At 34.2% G+C, this 18,464-nt stretch overlaps 1 long non-coding RNA gene across 1 annotated transcript in view; it reads left to right on the top strand.

Annotated features, from left to right (window-relative positions):
* Positions 1–3,647: 3,647 nt before the first annotated feature.
* Positions 3,648–18,464, top strand: part of LOC144454125 (uncharacterized) — a 150,159-nt gene continuing 135,342 nt past the window's right edge. The window contains exon 1 of the long non-coding RNA XR_013485609.1: positions 3,648–4,062. This is a non-coding gene — a long non-coding RNA (uncharacterized LOC144454125). The remainder of the gene's footprint in view (positions 4,063–18,464) is intronic.

Here is an 18,464-nt window from a genome sequence, read left to right on the forward strand (position 1 = left end):
GTATGTTGTTTAAAAGAAACACATTTGAAGCAGAAGGATACACAAAGGGTAAAAGGCTGGAGTAGAATAGATTATCCTTCAGCTGAAGTTAAAAAAAAAACAGGGGTAGCAATACTGATCTCAGACAAAGCAAAAGCAAAAATAAATCTAATTAAAAGAGATAAGGAAGGAAACTATATCCTGCTAAAAGGCACCATAGACAATGAAATAATATCATTACTAAACATACATGCATCAAGTAATATAGCATCCAAATTCTTGGAGAAGTTAAGGGGGTTACAGAAAGAAAGGTACAACAAAACTATACTAGTGAGGGGCCTCAACCTTTTTCTCTGAAGTAGATAAATCTAATCCCAAAATAAACAAGAAAGAAGTTAAGGTGGTGAATAGAATTTTAGAAAAGTTAAATATGATTGACCTCTGGAGAAAACAGAATAGGGACAGAAAGGAATATAATTTTTTTTTTCTCAGTGGTACATGGTACCTACACAAAACTTGACCAGGGACTAGGGAAAAAACAAACAAACAAAAAAGACTTCTAATCTAATGTAGAAAGGCAGAAATATTAAATATATCATTTTCAGATCATGATGCAATAAAAAATTTTATGTAATAAAACACCATGGAAAGATAGACTAAAAATTAATTGGAAACTAAATAGTCTAATCCTAAAGAACGAGTTGATGAAACAACAAATCATAGAAACAACAAAAGAGAATGATGGTAATGGTACAACACACCAAAACTTATGGGATGCAGCACAAGCAGTTCTTAGGGAAATTTTAGATCTCCAAATGCTTACATGAATAAAGTGGAAAAAGAAGAGATCAATGAATTGGGCATGCAACTAAAACAAAAAGATTAGAAAAAGAACAAATTAAAAATCCCTAATTAAATACCAAATTAGACATACTGAAAACCAAAGGAGAGATTAATAAAATTGAAATTAATAAAAGTATTGAACTAATAAATATAAGAGCTGGGGGGTTTTTTTGTATAAAAAAATGAAATGGATTGAAGCTTTGGTTACTCTGATAAAAAAGAAGAAAAACCAAGTCACTAGTATCAAAAACAAAAAGGGTGAATTCCCCACCAATGAAGAGGAAATTAAGACAATAATTAGGAGCTAATTTGCCCAACTGTATGCCAATAAATTTGATAATGTTAGTGAAATGGATGAATGTTTAAATATATATGTAAATTGCCCAGATTAAAAGAAGAAGAAGTAAAATAATTAAATAATATCATCTCAGAAAAATAAATTGAACAAACCACCCATGAATTCCCTAGGAAAAAATCTCCAGGGACAGATGTATCTACAAGTGAATTCTATCAAACATTTAAATAACAATTAATTCTAATACTATATAGACTATTTGGGAAAATAAGCAAAGAAGCAGTCCTGCATTCCATTGGAATGTCTATGACTTCTCACAAGGCACAATATTTTGTCTCCCATGTAAGTAAAGAAGTATCTATTTGTCCACTCCAGATTAAACACTATGTTCTGACTCAATCTTTCATTTCTTTTTATCACCCATTTTTCAAAGTCACCCCAAAATTTTTTATGTTAGAACCAAAAAACCTCCAAAGCAACTGCTCACATACAAAGAAATACTAAACTGAGCGTCTGACTTTGGAGAGAAGACAAGACATTCATGTCACTTGGAGGGTGGCCACACAGCAAAGGAGGGGAAGAAGCCGTCATGTTGTTGCCTCCCTCACATAGCGGGTGTCAGCTACATTGGCATGTGGCTGAACTCACTTTGTCCCTGTTCAATGTCAGTAGCAACCAAAAACACAGCCAAAAGGTATGACTCTCACTCTTCTCAGCCTAGAGATAAACTAAAGATGGGTAGTTGCCATGGGCCACGTGACAAACAGGAGACAATGCAGTGACAACCCATCTTACAAGTTACACCATGGGCACAATAGTGACTAGTGGAAGGCAGATTCAGTGGGGCAGAGCCAAAACTTTTATTACATATTTACAAATGTCTTTTACATCCTCTACATTTTTTCATGGGCCACCCAAAATACTTTGGCAGGTTTCAAGCAGCCCATGAGACTTATGTTGTACAGGCCTGAACTAGAGGAACATCCAGAGTATATGGGAAGGTCGATTTGTGAAGTAAAGTGAAGTGAATGCTCAAGGAGGACATGATAACCATGTTCAAGTGTCCAGAGGTGGTCATGTTTACAATGGATTAGAATTGTTGTAGTTGGCCACGTGGAAAAGGACTAGCAACATTGAGTGAAAATTAACAAAATAAATTTAGTCTTCATGTAAGAAGAAGCTTCCTAACAATTACTGGAACTACGCAAAAGTGGAACAAGCCATCTTGGGATGAAATGGTTACCTCTCATTTGACTTTTTTAAGCAAAAAAAAAAAGACAACGTTTTGATGATGTCATAGGCAGGATTCTCTTTGTAGCTATACATTAGACAAATGGTTGCCAAGATCCACTTAACTTTGAAATTCCGTGAATCCATGATGTAGTGTTGATGGGGGAAATGATTCATTACTATTTATGCTAGATTTTAGTTATAGTAGTATTACATAGAACTTAAAACCAACAATTATACATTACCGATAGGATTGGACTGAGAGAAATGAGATAAACTTGGATTTATAAGAAGAAAATCTGTTTGCCTTTAAGTTTATTAAGTCAAATATCTATTAAAATTTATCTATTAAATGATATTTGTGTCACCTTTTTTCAGTTGTTATGAAAATAGTAATAATTCTAATATATTTAAATTAATTTCTCATTTTTTCTTAGGTTATAGATGAGTTTTTCCATACTTTCTGTTTTCTGTTTCCTATTATCCTAACAGTTAATCCCTTTAAAACCAATGAGTATAAAGATGCTCAAATATGCAAGACAGCTTTAAATACTAAAGATTAAAGTCATTATAAACTTCAAAAAGAAAAGAACCACAGCTTTTCATAACAAAGCTCATCACTTACATGTATAACTTTTTTTTCTGTTCTACTACATATAATATATATGAATATTATTTTTATTTGGTGGCTAAGTTTAAGAATAAACTAATAAACAAACAATAAATCAAATAATACCAGTGATATTATTTTGATCAGAAATAATCACAAATATTCACTCATCTCAATGTTTTTGCATACTTTGAATCTTAGAGGAAGTATTTTGTTAACTACCAGCACACTTCTCTGTAGTTTCCTGGTACATGAATTTACGCCCTTTCAAATCAGATACAGTCCCTCAGCCTTGTGTGTTCCTTTGAGTTCTTTTTTGCTCAGTCACACCTGACATAAAGTAATAGAGAAATGGTAAGAGCACAATTAAAAGCAAATTTAGGAAGAAGACATAATGCACTTTGCATTTTTTTTCCCTGTTCTATTCATAGCAATTGAGGTTCAAGAGATTTGTTGAATGCTTCAGTAAGAACCTACATTAAAATAAAGTCTAAACCTGGAGAGACTCCATTCTGGCTTAATCTCTGTTGTGAATGACATTAATAAGAAACCAAAGGTTAAAAAAAAATAAACCGATCTCCCTTTCCTCTTTGAAACCTTTCAACAAGTTATCATGCCCTCCCCCTTTTATAAAGAGCTTTTCTGATGACCCAAGCCAGAGTGCATATCTCTAGGAAAAGAATGAAGGGAAAAAACAGTTCAATCTGCCATAGCACTGGTATGGAAGCTGTTTTATCGCTCTTTCAGCCTGAATGAAGGCTGATGGAGATGAGCTAATTTCTAAAAAGGAAGGAGAATTTTAGGTCCGATTATTTCTAACCGGAGCATGCCTGGATGCTCCCTACACTAATTGTGTGGGTCCCGTCAGGAATGCAGCAGGCTGGCAGTGTGTTTCCCTAGTTAAGACCAGAGAAGGACCACGCGATACTCAGTGGATAAAAGCCTTGTAATCCCAGCTAGGGAAAGAGTTCCATTATCTCCCAGCTGCATAGACATTCCAGACGGCTTGGTTCTGCCTGGATGAACAGCAAGGCTTGCTGAGAGCTGAAAACAGAGTTCTGCAGAGAATTGTAAAGATCCTGAGACATTCCCCCTGTTCAGATCTGTAAGTACAAAATTGTGCTGTCTGCTGCAATGTGAATAATGCTGGCCAAGCTGTCTTTGCTTTACCTTTCAATGCTATTGTATTAGCATAACAGGTAGAGGATGAAAAAAAAAATAAGGCGCTGCTTTATTTATGCTATGTTTCTAGGAATTCCTCATACTTAAAATGCATTTATTCCTTGAGAGGAAAATATATATGCAGGGGAGGTAAGGCTAAAACCAGAAATACAGGCACTTCAGTTATATATCATTTTTCAGCATATTCCCAGATCTTGGTTACAGTGAAACTAATGGTTAAGACAGGAGATGACAGTGCTAATTCTGGAATTTGCCTATGGCTTAATACATTGTCTCTAATGGGAGAGTAGGGGGTGGAATAAGACACCAACTTTTTTGTAAGAGCTCAGAGGTGGTGAATGGATGATTTAGAGGAGCATTAAGAAGTGAGTGTGCAGTGGAGGGTATTGAGGGCCTAGGTGGAGGGAATACAATCAACTCTGAGAAATAAAAAAATAGCCTCATTCATTGGGGCATCTTACCTAGCAAGGGTTCTATTCATCTGGAGAAGCCTTTGCTACTTACTGCTTTTAAGCTCATCAGCATTTAGGAACCAGTAATGCTTTATGAAAAGTTTCTTAAGTTTATGGCATGAGACATAAACTTTTTAGAACTCTCTAATAAACCAAGTACAGTCTATTACATTAATAGTGTTCTCTGTCACCGGTATGCAATTTCAGAAGATCAGGTTACACATGGCTTGTATCTCTAAGTTGAAACTGCTGATTTTTTAAAAAATTATTAGCATCCATAATCTGTTCTCTCAGAAACAGGCATGGAATAATTAAGTAGATGAGGGAGAGATAGATAGATAGATAGATAGAGAGAGAGAGAGAGAGAGAGAGAGAGAGAGAGAGAGAGAGAGAGAGAGAGAGAGAGTCAAATCACATAGAATTTGGAAAATGAAGTACTTATCATTTCATCTGTGGTAGCAATGTTTTCAAAGATACTTGTACAAAGGAGGAACCATATGTTGAGTATTGAATTGCTAGTTCTGTGCAATTTCTGCTTATTAGATGGTTTTGTTTATCATCTTTTGTCCTCAAAGATTTCACAAAGTTGGCCTGCTCTGCATTTTTTTTATGGAGAATGTTGAGCATTTCATTCCCTCCCACACACAAGCACCACTATACACCCATGTATACACATTCACACATAAAAACCAATTCTGAATACCCAGAGACAAGATTAGTATACCGTATCATCATCAATTCAAAGTCACTTTGCCTTTCATATTTCAATAACTTGTTAGCAATTCTTCATGGTAGCCTGTTCTGGGGATTTTCAATGGCTAAGCCTCCAAACTTTTATATAAGGTATATAAATGCATAACATATCAAATCCTAACAAAAAGTCACATCATTTATGGACTACTATAACACATTGCTATCTCTTTTTTTCTAGTGAAGTATGAATGGGTTTTTATTTACAGCTTCCATTATGATTTTTTTAATGAAAAGTAGGTTATGCTATTCTTTTGTCAATGTGTTGAACTATGCAATTTAGCTGTAATTTTAGATTGAGTCTAGAATCTTAAGAGAAAGATAAAATTGCATTGCAAAAAGAATCATATACAGTTACTCACTGCATTTGTCTAATGAAAAGATTTGCAGTAATTTATGTACTAACTTACCTGGGCAAGAGGTGGGGAAGGAGAATCATAGGGTCATATATTTGCAGTTAGAAAGGGCTTTAATTTATATATATTTCAATGTACATCTACTTCAATTTAGAGATAAAGATACTGAGGAATGTCTTACAAAAAAAAAGGAATTGTCTTGTCTCAGACTACTACTCTCTTGATTTTATCTTGTAGGCATCTATACCAGTTAAAGCTGTTTTCACATCTATGGTACAAAAGTTTTATTTGGGGATTTCATGATCTCAGACTGTCACAACTGGAAAGAACCTCAAAATCTAGTTAGTCAAATTCACAGATGAAAATAATCCCCTCTACACTCATGAAAATAATCCCTTCTATGCTATGTCTGACAAGTAGTCTTCAAGGCATGATTTGAAGAATTCCAATATGGGTAAATTGACTACCTTCTAAACCAGTATGGATAGCTCTAATTTCTAGGAATTTCATCTCACTGATTATGGCTTTTCCCTCTGGAAAATATAGAAAAAGTAGAATCTTCCTTTCAGGTGGCAATTCTATAAATAGTTGAAGTCATCATGGCACAATGGAAAAAAAAAATTTGGAATCAGAACTTTAGGTTCAAATCCTATCTTTTCTGCTTATTTATTGTGTGTCATTGCAAGTCATTTTAATTCTCAAGATTTTTTTTTTCTAAGTTCCCAGGAAGTTCTAAATCTGTGATCCTGTAGTCATGAATGACCTTAGCCTTTTTTGAGTCTCCTTATCGTGTTGCCTTTAGTTTCCATGTCCTAGTACAGATTCCAACTAATTATTTACAGCATACATCATTTTCAATGGGTCTATTGTAGAGGTACTTCATGCAAATTTCAATGAAAGTTGGAAATGTCATAGCAAGACTCTAGTACATTTCAAATGAAAGCAGCTTGTTGAATAATAGCGATGATCCATCTACATTGATTCCAGGATTTCTCTACTCAGTAGTAACTGAAAGCATCTTTTTTTAATATAGCATTGATTTTTTTTCTGAAAACTCCCTGTTCATATCCTTTGACAATTTATCTATTGGGAAATGTTGCTTATTTTCATAAATTTAACTCATTTCCCTACATATTTAAGAAATGAAGACTTAGAGGAAATCGCTATAAATTTTGTTGTTATTACTTCACTTTCATTAAAAAGTAATTTCCCTGATTATCTCTTCTGGTTAGATTTATTTTTTCTTTGTTCTGTCTGAGATTCTGATTGCTATAACTGCCTTTTTCATTTTAGCTGAAGCATAAAATATTCTGCTCCAGCCACTTGTTTTAAAAATGTGTGTATTTCTTTGTTTTAAGTGTTTCTCTTACAAACAATGTTATTATTGGTTTTAATTTCTAATCCATTCTGCTATCTCCTTGAATTTTATGGGCAAATTCATCCCATTCACATTCAATTTTGATTCACAATTGTGTATTTTCTTCCATTCTATTTTGTTACATTAATCTTTCTCTCTCTTTTTACCTTGTCCCATCTCAAAAGTCAGTTTTGCTTCTGACCACAGTCTCCTTAATCTTCTCTCCCTTTTATCATCTCCTCCCCCTTCTCTTATTTCCTTGTGGGGTAAAATGGATTTCTACACTGAATTGAATGTGTGTGTGTGTGTGTGTGTGTGTGTGTGTGTATGTATTCTTTCATCTTTGAATCAATTATTTTTTTTATTTTAAAATCTTTCCAGTTACACATATAGACAACTCTTAACATTCCTTTTTTTAAATAAAATTTTGAGTTCCAAATCTTCACCCTCCCTCCCCTCCCTCTGCCCTAAGACAGTAAACGATTTGTTATAGGATATATATGTGCAATCACACAAAATATATTTCCAAATTAGTCATGTTGTGAAAGAAACAAAAGAAAAGGGAAAAATATGAAAAATAAAGTGAAAATAATATGCTTTGATCTGCATTCAGATTCTATCAGTTCTTCCTCTGGATGCAGACAGCATTTTCCATCTTGAGTCTTTTGGAAATGTCTTTAATCATTGTATTTCTGAAAAGAGCTAAGTCTATCTTGGTTGATCAACACAGGATTGCTGTTACTGTCTACAATGTTCTGGTTCTGCTCACTTCACTTTGTATTAATTCATGTAAATCCTTCAAGTTTTTTTTAATCCTCCTATTCATCATTTATTAAAATACAATAATATCCTATTATATTTATAAGCCACAACTTGTCCAGACATTCCCTAATTGATAGGTATTCCAACAATTTCCAATTCTTTGCTGCCACAAAAAGAGCTGCTATGAATATTTTTGTACATATAAGTTCACTTTCTTTTTTTAATGATCTCTTTGTGATAATGGTATTTCTGCATCAAAGGGTCTGAACAGTTTGATTACCCTTTGGGCATATCATGAAATTGCTGTCCAGAATGGTTAGACTAGTTCAATTCCACCAATAGTGCATTAATGTTCCAATTTTCCCACATCTTCTCCAACATTTATCATTGTCATTTTCTGTCATATTACCCAATCTGATACATATGAAGTGGTACCTCAGAGTTGTTTTAATTCACCTTCCCCTAATCAAAAGTGGTTTAGAACATTTGTTTCATATTACCTCAGATAGCATTGATTTCTTCATTTGAAAACTGCCTGTTCTTATACTTTAATGATTTATCAATTGGAGAATGGCTTGTATTCTTATAAATTTGACTAAGTTCTCTGTGTATTTGAGAAATGAGGTCTTTATCAGAAACACTGTAGAACTGATTTCTCAATTTTCTGCTTTCCTTCTAATCCTAGTTGCATTGGCTTTGTTTGTATAAAAACTTTTGAACCCAGTGTAATCAAAATTATGTACTTAGCATGTCACAATACTCTCTATCTCATTTGGTCATAAATTGTTCCTTTCTCCATAGATTGGACAGGTAGACTATTTCTTGTTCTCCTAATGTGCTTATGGTGTCACCCTTTATGTCTAAATCACGTACCCATTTTGACCTTATCTACCAAGATTCAGTATAAGATGTTGGTCTATACCCAGTTCTCTCACACCATTTTCCAATTTTCCAAGCTATTTTTTGTCAAATAGTGAGTTCTTATCTCAGAAGCTTAGATTTTGGGTTTATCAAACACTATGTAAATGCCTTCTAACTGCTGTATAAATAAGTTCTTAGCGGTAACATGGATCATCTAATAAAAGAATGTAAACTGTTTAAACTTATTGACTATTCTGTTTAAATGTCAAATTTTCCATTCAGTTCTAGTCTTTTCATCAAAAATTCTTGAAAATACTCCATTTTATTAAATATTCATTTTACCCTGAAGGAATATACTCAGATTTTCTGAGAAGATTATTTTTCATCAAAATTCTAGGTCTTCCATTTTCTGGAATATCATATTCCAAACTACTTTAATGTGGTAGTTCCTAAATCTTGTTCACACAAGACCCTCTCTCTGGCTCCATTACATTTGAATGTTTTCTTGGCTGCTTGCAATATTTTCTGCTTGACCTGGGAGCTCTGGAATTTGCTTATAATATTACATGGGATTTGCCTTTTAAGATTTCGTTATGATAGTGACTGGTGGATTATTTCTACAACTTTTTTACTCTCTGGATCTAAAATATTGGAGAAGTTTTATTTTATAATTTCTTGAAATAGGTTGTCTAGGCACCCTTTTTTGGTCATGGCTTTCAGGCAGTCCAACAAATAATAGTTACAAATAATAGTCTCAAACAATCTCTCTTTAATCTATACTCCAGGTCAGTTATTTTTCCAGTGAAGTATTTGATGTTTTCTCACATTTTTCATTCTTTTGATTTTGTTTATTTCTTAATGTCTCACAGAGCCATTAGTTTCCTTATGCCCACATCTGTTTTTTTAAAGAATTGTTGTATTCAGTGAGCTTTTGTACATCTTTTTCCACTTCACCTATTTTACTCCCTATGCAGTTCTTTTCCTCAGTAAATTTATGGGATTTTTTTAACCATTAGGAAAATTCTGTTTTTTTAAGAAGTTATTGTCTTCTTATATTTTTCTGTCTCTTTAATCAAGTTGTTAATTCTTTTTTTCATAATTTGCTTGCAACACTCCATTTTCCCCTACTTTTTTCCTCTCTCACACTTAACTCTTTCTTTAACTCTGCCAGGAATTCTTGTTGTGCTTGTGTCTATTAGCATTTTTCTTGGAGGATTTGCTTATAGATGTTTACATACCATTGTCTTCCTTTGAGACTGTTTCTTGTTCTTCCCTGCCATGATTCTATGCTCAAGTTCCTTTCTTATTTGCTCATTTTCCTAGCCTATTTATTGATTTTTAACTTTAGGTTAAAATTGAGTTTTGCTCATCTGGGGTTAGGAAATCATTGTCCTAAGATTCAGGCTGTTCCATGCTACTGTTTAGAACTACTTCAAGAGCTCTGCAAGTTTCTGGTGCTTCCAAGGTGTTGCGATCTGGGGAGAAGTGTTATCACTGTTCTACTGGTCTGAGACTGGTTTTTACCCAGAAGGGCTCTTGTTCCACTGCAGCCACAAGTGCTAGTGCTCCTCTCCACACTGGAACTATAACCAGGTTTCCTGCTCCCTTGTGACTGGCCACAATCACTCTGCTTTTTTTCTGACACTAAAATGCAGAAAGTCTTATGAGCAATAGTGCAGCCAAGTCACTCCACATCCTGCACCCAGTGCCAGGAAACAGTCCTCTGTAATACCTTTCTGCCCAGTTGTCTGACGTTTTTACTGTCTCTGGGCTCAGGGCTCCTGAAACTACTACTTACTGCAGCTGTCACAGACTCTTCCAAGGCCCACTCATGGTGCAGTGTGCTGGAGCTTAGCCAGGTGTCACAGACCTCTCAGGCAAACCACCTGAGTTGTTTTAGACTGTAAATGTCTTATTTTGAACTCTTGTTGGCTTTGCCACTCCAGAATTTTAGTTGAGGCATTTTTTTAGAGTTATTTGGATGGAAATTTTGGGAGATTTCTGCTGCATTGCTAATTCTACTCTGCCATCTAAATTTCTGAATTTTTAGTGTATTTATGCCTTGAAAATCAATAAATGTTGCAAATAATGGTTTGATTAAGTATTTATTACCAAAACTTAAGAAAGTAATGGAGAAATATTAATAATACAGATTAAACTTAAAAGTGTATCATAGTTATTCTTTTTGGTGGATGTTTTTCAGAAAGCCAGTGGCACATTTTTTTTTACTAGCACACCTCTGAAATTGTGTCTGAGAGAGTTAAAATAAAGACTTCCAGAGTCAGACTCCTACTAAATAGAAGAACCATGAATCCAAGCCATGTTCTTTGATATTAGTTTAGCATACTTTCCTCTGTCCATTCTTGTTTGCTGGTTTATTTTCCCCCATACTCCCCACTCTACTCACTCCCAACACACACACATAAATTCTTGAGGTCAATGGATTTCCTTGATTCATTCACTTGGTCTTCACCTCTGCCACTCTTTAGGAAACTGCATTGTTTTCTAGTTCATTAATATATTATTTAATAATCAATGATGAAAACAGACCCTAACTGCCTTAAATAATACTGTCATAGCCCCCAAAATTAATATAATTTATTAAAGTACTTGACTTTTTCTAAAAGAAACTTGTACCTTGGGAAAATCTTTTTCCTTTCAAGTGTAGTAGGTCCCCTGGGAATAGGTTACTATAGTTGCTCTTTAGAATATAAAGAAAGAGGGGAAAGAACTATTCAGTAAATTTACTGCAAATGAGTCTTTGGGAAACTATATAGATTCCTTCACATAAGTAGTATGCCATTTATATACATTACACAATACACATGTGTGTGCATGTGTGTTTGTGTGTGTGTAACATACGCATCTAGAGGAGAAACAATTAAAAAGCATGTTAATAATTAAAACTTAAGTTTGTGGAACAATTCTTCAAATTATGTGTAGTCTCTTCCCTTTTAGGCTTTGGTTTGATGAAACAAAAGAATGGCAGAAGACCCTAAAAAGATGGCCTCTTCTAAGACAAAGATGCACAGATCAAACAGAATATTTTAAATCAGTTTAATCATGGCATTTCCTTCACAGAAATTCTCCACTGATTTTTCATCATAGTGTGTGAGTGACTTGTGAGTCTCAAAAGCTATGTCAGTGAAGCATAATCTCTGGTATTTCCCATGAAGCTAGAATACTTAGTGATCCAGACCTCCTGATGAGCTGTGAGCCAGTGAACTGAAAAACAAATGAGTCTAATAGTCATTTTTTCAATCAACAATCATTTTTGAAGTATTTACTATTTCTAAGGTGTTGTAAGGACTGGAGTTTTAAAAAGAAAAGAAAAAAATGAAGGAAAGAGAAGGGAAAGGAAAAAGAAGAAAGACACAATCACACTTATAAACATGCATATACTACATACAAGTAAACTATAAATAGTATACACATATATCATATATATATATATATATATATATATATATTATATATAATATATATATATATATATATATATAGACCTGTCATCACACATATACACATATGCAAACACACGGATTGGTGACACAGTGAATAGAAAGCCTGGAGAAAGGAGGAAGACCTAAGACCTAAGTTTAACTCTCTCTCTCTCTCTCTCTCTCTCTCTCTCTCTCTCTCTCTCTCTCTCTCTCTCTCTCTCTCTCTCTCTCTTCTCTCTCTCTCACACACACACACACACACACACATACACAGAGTTTGGTAGCAAAGTCTCTCAAGTGCCTCACCCAGCGTTTCCATATGTTTGATGCCTACTCAATGCTTGTTGATTGGATTTGAACTGAAATGAAATCCCAGCCTCATGAAGGAAAGTTACCTAGATCAATGGAAACATCTCTGCCTCAGGAGTCAGAAGCCAATCAGTTTTCCCGGCAATAAGTTTTTTTTTTTCACCTTAAAAATGAGTGACAGGTGGGTAGTATTATGGGTAAAACCCAGGACTTGTTTTCGGGAATACCTGAGTTTGAATTCTGGCTCCAGCATATCAAGCTGTGTGATCTCTGGCAAGTCACTTAATCTCGCTTAGTCTTACTTTGCTCAGCTGTAAATTGAGGATAAAAGTAGCAACAACTTTACAGGGTTCTTAAGAGAATCAGATGATATCCATATAAAGTTCTTTGCAAACTATAAAACACTATATAAAGGCTATTATTATTGTTAACTAGTTTCAAAGGCCCTTTCTAACATTATATATTCATAAGAAATAGCAAATAAGCAGCAAAAATGGTATTCAACACCTGTGTATATATAAAAGTTCTCCATTCAGTAACTTTTCTTTCTTATTAAAAAAAAAATCTTGTTGAACAGACTTCCTCAATGACTCTCATCTCTATAAACATGAGTTGTCAGAGTACAGAAATGTGGAAGGTAGCTTTCTGGGGTTAATTTAGAAAAGGACATGGATTTATTTCACCTGTTTTGAATAGAGCTCTTAGCAAAAGAAGATAATTCTCCTCATTTATCTTGACTTTCTACCACCAATCTGCAAATTGAGCAAAAGGTGAGATGATTAGAAACCGAGCTCACTTTTCTAATTTTCTGAACAGTGTCTGCCAGGATGTTTTAAAGTTTAAAAAATAGCTAAAGGAAAGAAAAGATCACAGAGTTCCATTGTATGAAACACGTCACCATGAACTTGGTGTGAACAGAAGTTTACTGGAAAAAGGGGGATTTATAACACCAGGAAGCTGAATGGAACTCTCTGTTCAAGTTTGTCAATAAGCAGACACTATTTGGATCAATAAAACTAGCTGAAGATCAACTCCAAGTCAGAAATGTTCACAGGTCTGAAACTCACAGCATTACTTGGCCATTTCTATGGAAAACATCCATATCTAGTTTTATGTGGACTAAAAACAGCTCCCTTGCAATAACAAGAATGGGTATAAAAATGTCCAGGTGTCAAAAATCTCTGTACTTTTGAGGAGAGTTGACTGTGCCTGCTGAAGCTGTGGACAGAAGAATGATTCCCCTGTCTCTTTCTTCCTGTCAAGATATTGGACACTTTTGTAATGAAAGCTTACCTTGCTTGTGGCTTCATTCTTGTTCTGTCTTCTCTCATGTAGATACTCAGAGGTGATTATGAGATGAAACACATTGCTGTGTTAGGGAAAACTGAACAAGAATGCTGGATTCAAATAAAAGGCTCCTCATTCATTGTATGGATAGTTGAGCATGGAAAGCTAAATGGGACATTTCATACAGACTCCCAGTAGCATGAAAATATTTGTTTCATTGATGTGGACTTCTCTTAATGGAGTTGACAAGAATCACTCATGAGAAAATAGCATCTAATGAAGGGAAAACATTTCATACCAGTGAAAATATGAGACTCCTTAATACTGCAGAATACAATGGAAAAAAAAGTCATTTAGAAATTTTATTTGTAGCAAACTTTCATGTATCCAGAATGAGTGAGGAGAAATTCAAATTAATTTGATAGACAAATTTTAGAAGCATTTGTCCATTTGAGAGACCCCCAACAATCCAAATTACAACCTCTCCATCTGTAAGTTATTAAATCGCAAGGCACTGCTTGCATCTCAGAGAGGTTAAGTAATTTACTTAGTCACACAGATACCAAGTGTCAAAAACAGAATTTGAACCCAACTCTTCCTGACTTCAAAACTAATTCTCTATATACTAGTCTGCTTCATTAATTTAATTTAAAATAAATATTTTAATTCAGAACTTTCCTATATAACAGGTATGTTTCCCATTATCTTGAGGAAAAACAATTCTAAGCACAAAAAATCAGTACTGAAACAATTTGAACAAGTTAACTTTTGTGATTCAGAAGACACTAAATAATTTGAAGTCTTAAGGAACACAAAGACTAACACAGATCTTTTATGTTTTGACATCAATCTAAGACTGAAATATGAAAATCCAAAATAAATCTGCTTTGAACTTTGTCTCTTTGGTTCAAGGTAAATTTGTCTTTACTGTAACTATTATCTATTCTTATCAAAGCGTCTTAAATGGGTTTTTCTTGGATTCCAGTTAACATCTATTCTACCTGTGGTCGTTTTTATCTTTTGCTCACACAATAAATCTCTATATGATTCAATCAACAAGCATATAGATGACAGTGTCACAACCTTTGTGGGTGTCTAGGATTGATAAATTTAGCCTTGAAGTGAAGAATAAGAAATGGAAGTTTGTGAATTCTTGCACTGAGATGTCTATTGCCACAAAAGCTGTAAACTTATAGTTGTAAATACCAATGAATACCATTGGTAAGAGAAAAAAAAACTATTTATGATCTTTAATGAGTGTAATTTCCATAGTTTCTGGGATTTTTTTATCAATCTGGAATTCCTAAAGTTCAGTTCTGTAGAAACTTCTGTAATTCCCCTTTCTTCTAGGGCACAGATTCTTCACCTTTTTTGAGATCAAGGACCACTTTGGAAGTCTGGTGAAATATATGGACCTCTTCACAGAATAGTTTTTTTTTAATTCATCAAATAAAATTCAAATATTTAAGAGGAAATCAATTATAGTGAAACACATCTATACATGAATGTATGTATAAAAACAGCTAGATGGCTCAGTGGATGGAATATTGGTCCTGGAGTCATGAAGCCCTATATTCATGATTCAACCATTCTGAAGAGCAATTTGGAACTATGCCCAAAGGGCTATAAAACTGTGCAAACCCTTGGACCCAGAAATATCACTAGCAGGTCTCTATCCCAAAGATATTTAAAGAAGGGAAAAGGTCAATTAATACAAAACTATTTATAATAGCTCTTTTTTGGAAATATGTTTCATATGATTCCACATGTATAACCTTTATGTAATTATTTGCTATCTCAGAGGGGGAGGGGAAAGAAGAAAGGGGAGGATTTGGAACTCAAAATTTAAAAAAAATATTAAAATTGTTTTTACATGCTATTGAAAATGAAATAAAATATTATTTTAAAAGGAAGCACTGAGTTCAAATTTGACCTCAGATACTTACTACCAGTGTGACTGGGCAATTTACTTAACTTTGTTTTGTTTAATCCACTGGAGAAGGAAACCACTCCAGTATCTTTGACAATAAGACACCTTGGACAGTATTGTCATGCAGTGGTCTACGGGCCATGAATAATCTAACACAACTGAATCACTAAGTGACACCAACAAAGTACATATTTTGCCAGTCACATTCCTAGCTTTAATGAAATTTATCCACAATTCCCTTAGGAGGCTTCTAAAATATCCAAATTAAGGATATATCCTCTAGTATAAAATATAGATTCCCCTGTTTGGTATGTAAACCCTTTGCAATCTGATTCCAGCCTTTCAGTCCAAACTGATTTAACATAATTTTCTCTTGCATGAACTCTGACCACTAGACAAAGTGGTCTACTTACCTAACCAGGGCAAAACATTCCATTTGTTACATGTGTATCTTTCCACAGACTATGCCCCCTTCATGAATTGCATACCCTCCTCATTCTATAGAGGGAACTTTAAGGGTCAGCTCATGAGTTGCCTCCTCCTGGGTCTGTTCTGATTAGCCTGAGGCCTGTTAATCCTCTCCTTAATTTCTTTTTTTTTTTTTTTCTGGAACTACTTTTTCCTTTCCTTATGTATACTTATTTTCACATAGGTGATGTCCTACACTCTTTGAGGGCAGTAAAGATAACTTTGTCTTTGTATACACAAAGCCTAGCTATTATGGGTTATTACCACTAAGGAACTATAAACTCCTCTGTTTGGCATTGAAAGCTCTTGAAAACCGGGTCCCACTCTAACTATACAGTTATAATGCACACTTAATAAATGCTTGTAGAGCTAAGATAACAATAAAATAACTTGGTAATAAAAGAAAATTTAAAAAATATATATTGCATCAAAGACATACCAAAAGGTTTTAAAATATGTGACTTAATCTTAAATATATTTGGGTTTATATTCATAATACAACAGCTCACAATTATTGAGACCAGACTTTGCAAAGAGCTTTCTCATTTAATATCTCATTTTAACTTTACAATGTCCCCATGAAGTACATCATATAAATATTATTACTTTCATTTAGGGGTTTGGGGTGGGAGGAGGAAGATGAAGGCACAGAAGGACAAAGGGCTTAAATAACTTATTCAGAGTCACAACACTAATAAAAGGCAGATCTCAGATTCAACTCAGGTCCTCTGTCTCCAAATCTAGAGTCCTTTTTTATTTTTTTAAATTAATTTATTTTGAATTATCAACAATCACTTCCATAAGCTTTTGAGTTTTAGATTTTTCTCCCCCTTCCTCCCCACCTCCTTCCCCAAGACAGTGCGCAGTCTGATATAGGCTGTACATATATAGTCCTATTAAATATATTTTCATATTAGTGTTGTTGTAAGTAAGAATTAGAACTAATAGGAGTAACCACCAGAAAGAGGAAACAAAACGTAACAGAAGAAAAAAAATAGCGAACAGTACGCTTCGATCTGCTTTCAAACTCCATAATTCTTTCTTTGGGTGTGGATAGGATTTTACAACATGAGGCCTTTGGAGATGTCTTAAATACTTGCATTGCTGATAAGGGTTAAGTCTATTAATATTAGTCATCACACAACATGGCTGTTACTGTGTATAGCATTTTCCTGGTTCTGTTCACTTACTTCACTCCACGGATCATACAAGTCTTTCCAGGTTTTTCTGAAGTCTGCATGCTCATCATTTCTTATAGCACAATAGTATTCCATTACATTCATATGCCACAACTTGTTCAGCCATTCCCCAATTGATGGGCATCTTCTCAATTTCCAGTTCTTTGCCACCACACAAAGAGCTGCTATAAATATTTTTGTACATGTGGGTCCTTTTCCCATTTGTATGTCTCTTTGGGATATAGCCCCAGTATGCACATTTTTATAACCCTTTGATCATAGTTCCAAATTTTTCTCCTAAATGGTTGGATCATTTCACAGCTCCACCAACAATGCATTAGTGTTTCGATTTTTTCATATATTCTGTTTGGTCCTGTTGGCCAAACTGATAAGTTTAATGTGGTACCTCAAGATTTGTTTTGAATTGCATTTCTCTAATCAATAATGATTTAGAGATTTTTTTTTCATATAACTAAAGATGGCTTTAATTCCTTCATTTGAGAACTGCCTGTTCATATCTTTGACCGTTTATCAATTAGGTAATGACTTGTATTCTTATAAATTTGACTTAGTTCTCTGTATATTTTAGAAATGAGGTTCTTATCAGAGAGACTGATTGTAAAAATGCTTTCCCAGTTTTCTACTTTCCTTCTAATCTTGGTTGCATTGACTTTGTGCAAAAACTTTTGAATTTAATGTAATCAAAGTTATCCATTTTGCATTTCATAATGTTCTCTGTGTCCTGTTTGGTCATGAATTCTTCTGTTCTACACAAATCTGATAGGTAAACTATTTCTTGCTCTCCCAGTTTGCTTAAAATATCAGCCTTTGTGCCTAAATCATGAACCCATTTTTTACTTTATTTTGGTATATGGTGTGAGATTTTGATCTATGCCTAGTTTCTGCCATATAGAGTCCTTTCTAATGCACTATGTCCTTTTTTGTTGTACTCCTCCCCAAGGATCCATTTAGAATTTTCTAAGTCTGGTGGATTAAACAAAAGAAGGAAGGAAAGAAGCATTTGTTAAGTGCCTACTGTGTGTCAGGAATTGTGCAAAGCACTTTACAAATATCAAATACTAGCATAGTCAAGCAAAGCAAATTCTCACGTTTAACATGTCTGAAGTTATTTATCTAATTCTGCATATTAGGCTACTCTCTTTTTTCTTTTT

This window comes from Phascolarctos cinereus, unplaced genomic scaffold (genome assembly GCF_003287225.1).
Source record: "Phascolarctos cinereus isolate Bilbo 61053 unplaced genomic scaffold, phaCin_HiC Scaffold_4;HRSCAF=312, whole genome shotgun sequence".
NCBI classification, from domain to species: domain Eukaryota; kingdom Metazoa; phylum Chordata; class Mammalia; order Diprotodontia; family Phascolarctidae; genus Phascolarctos; species Phascolarctos cinereus.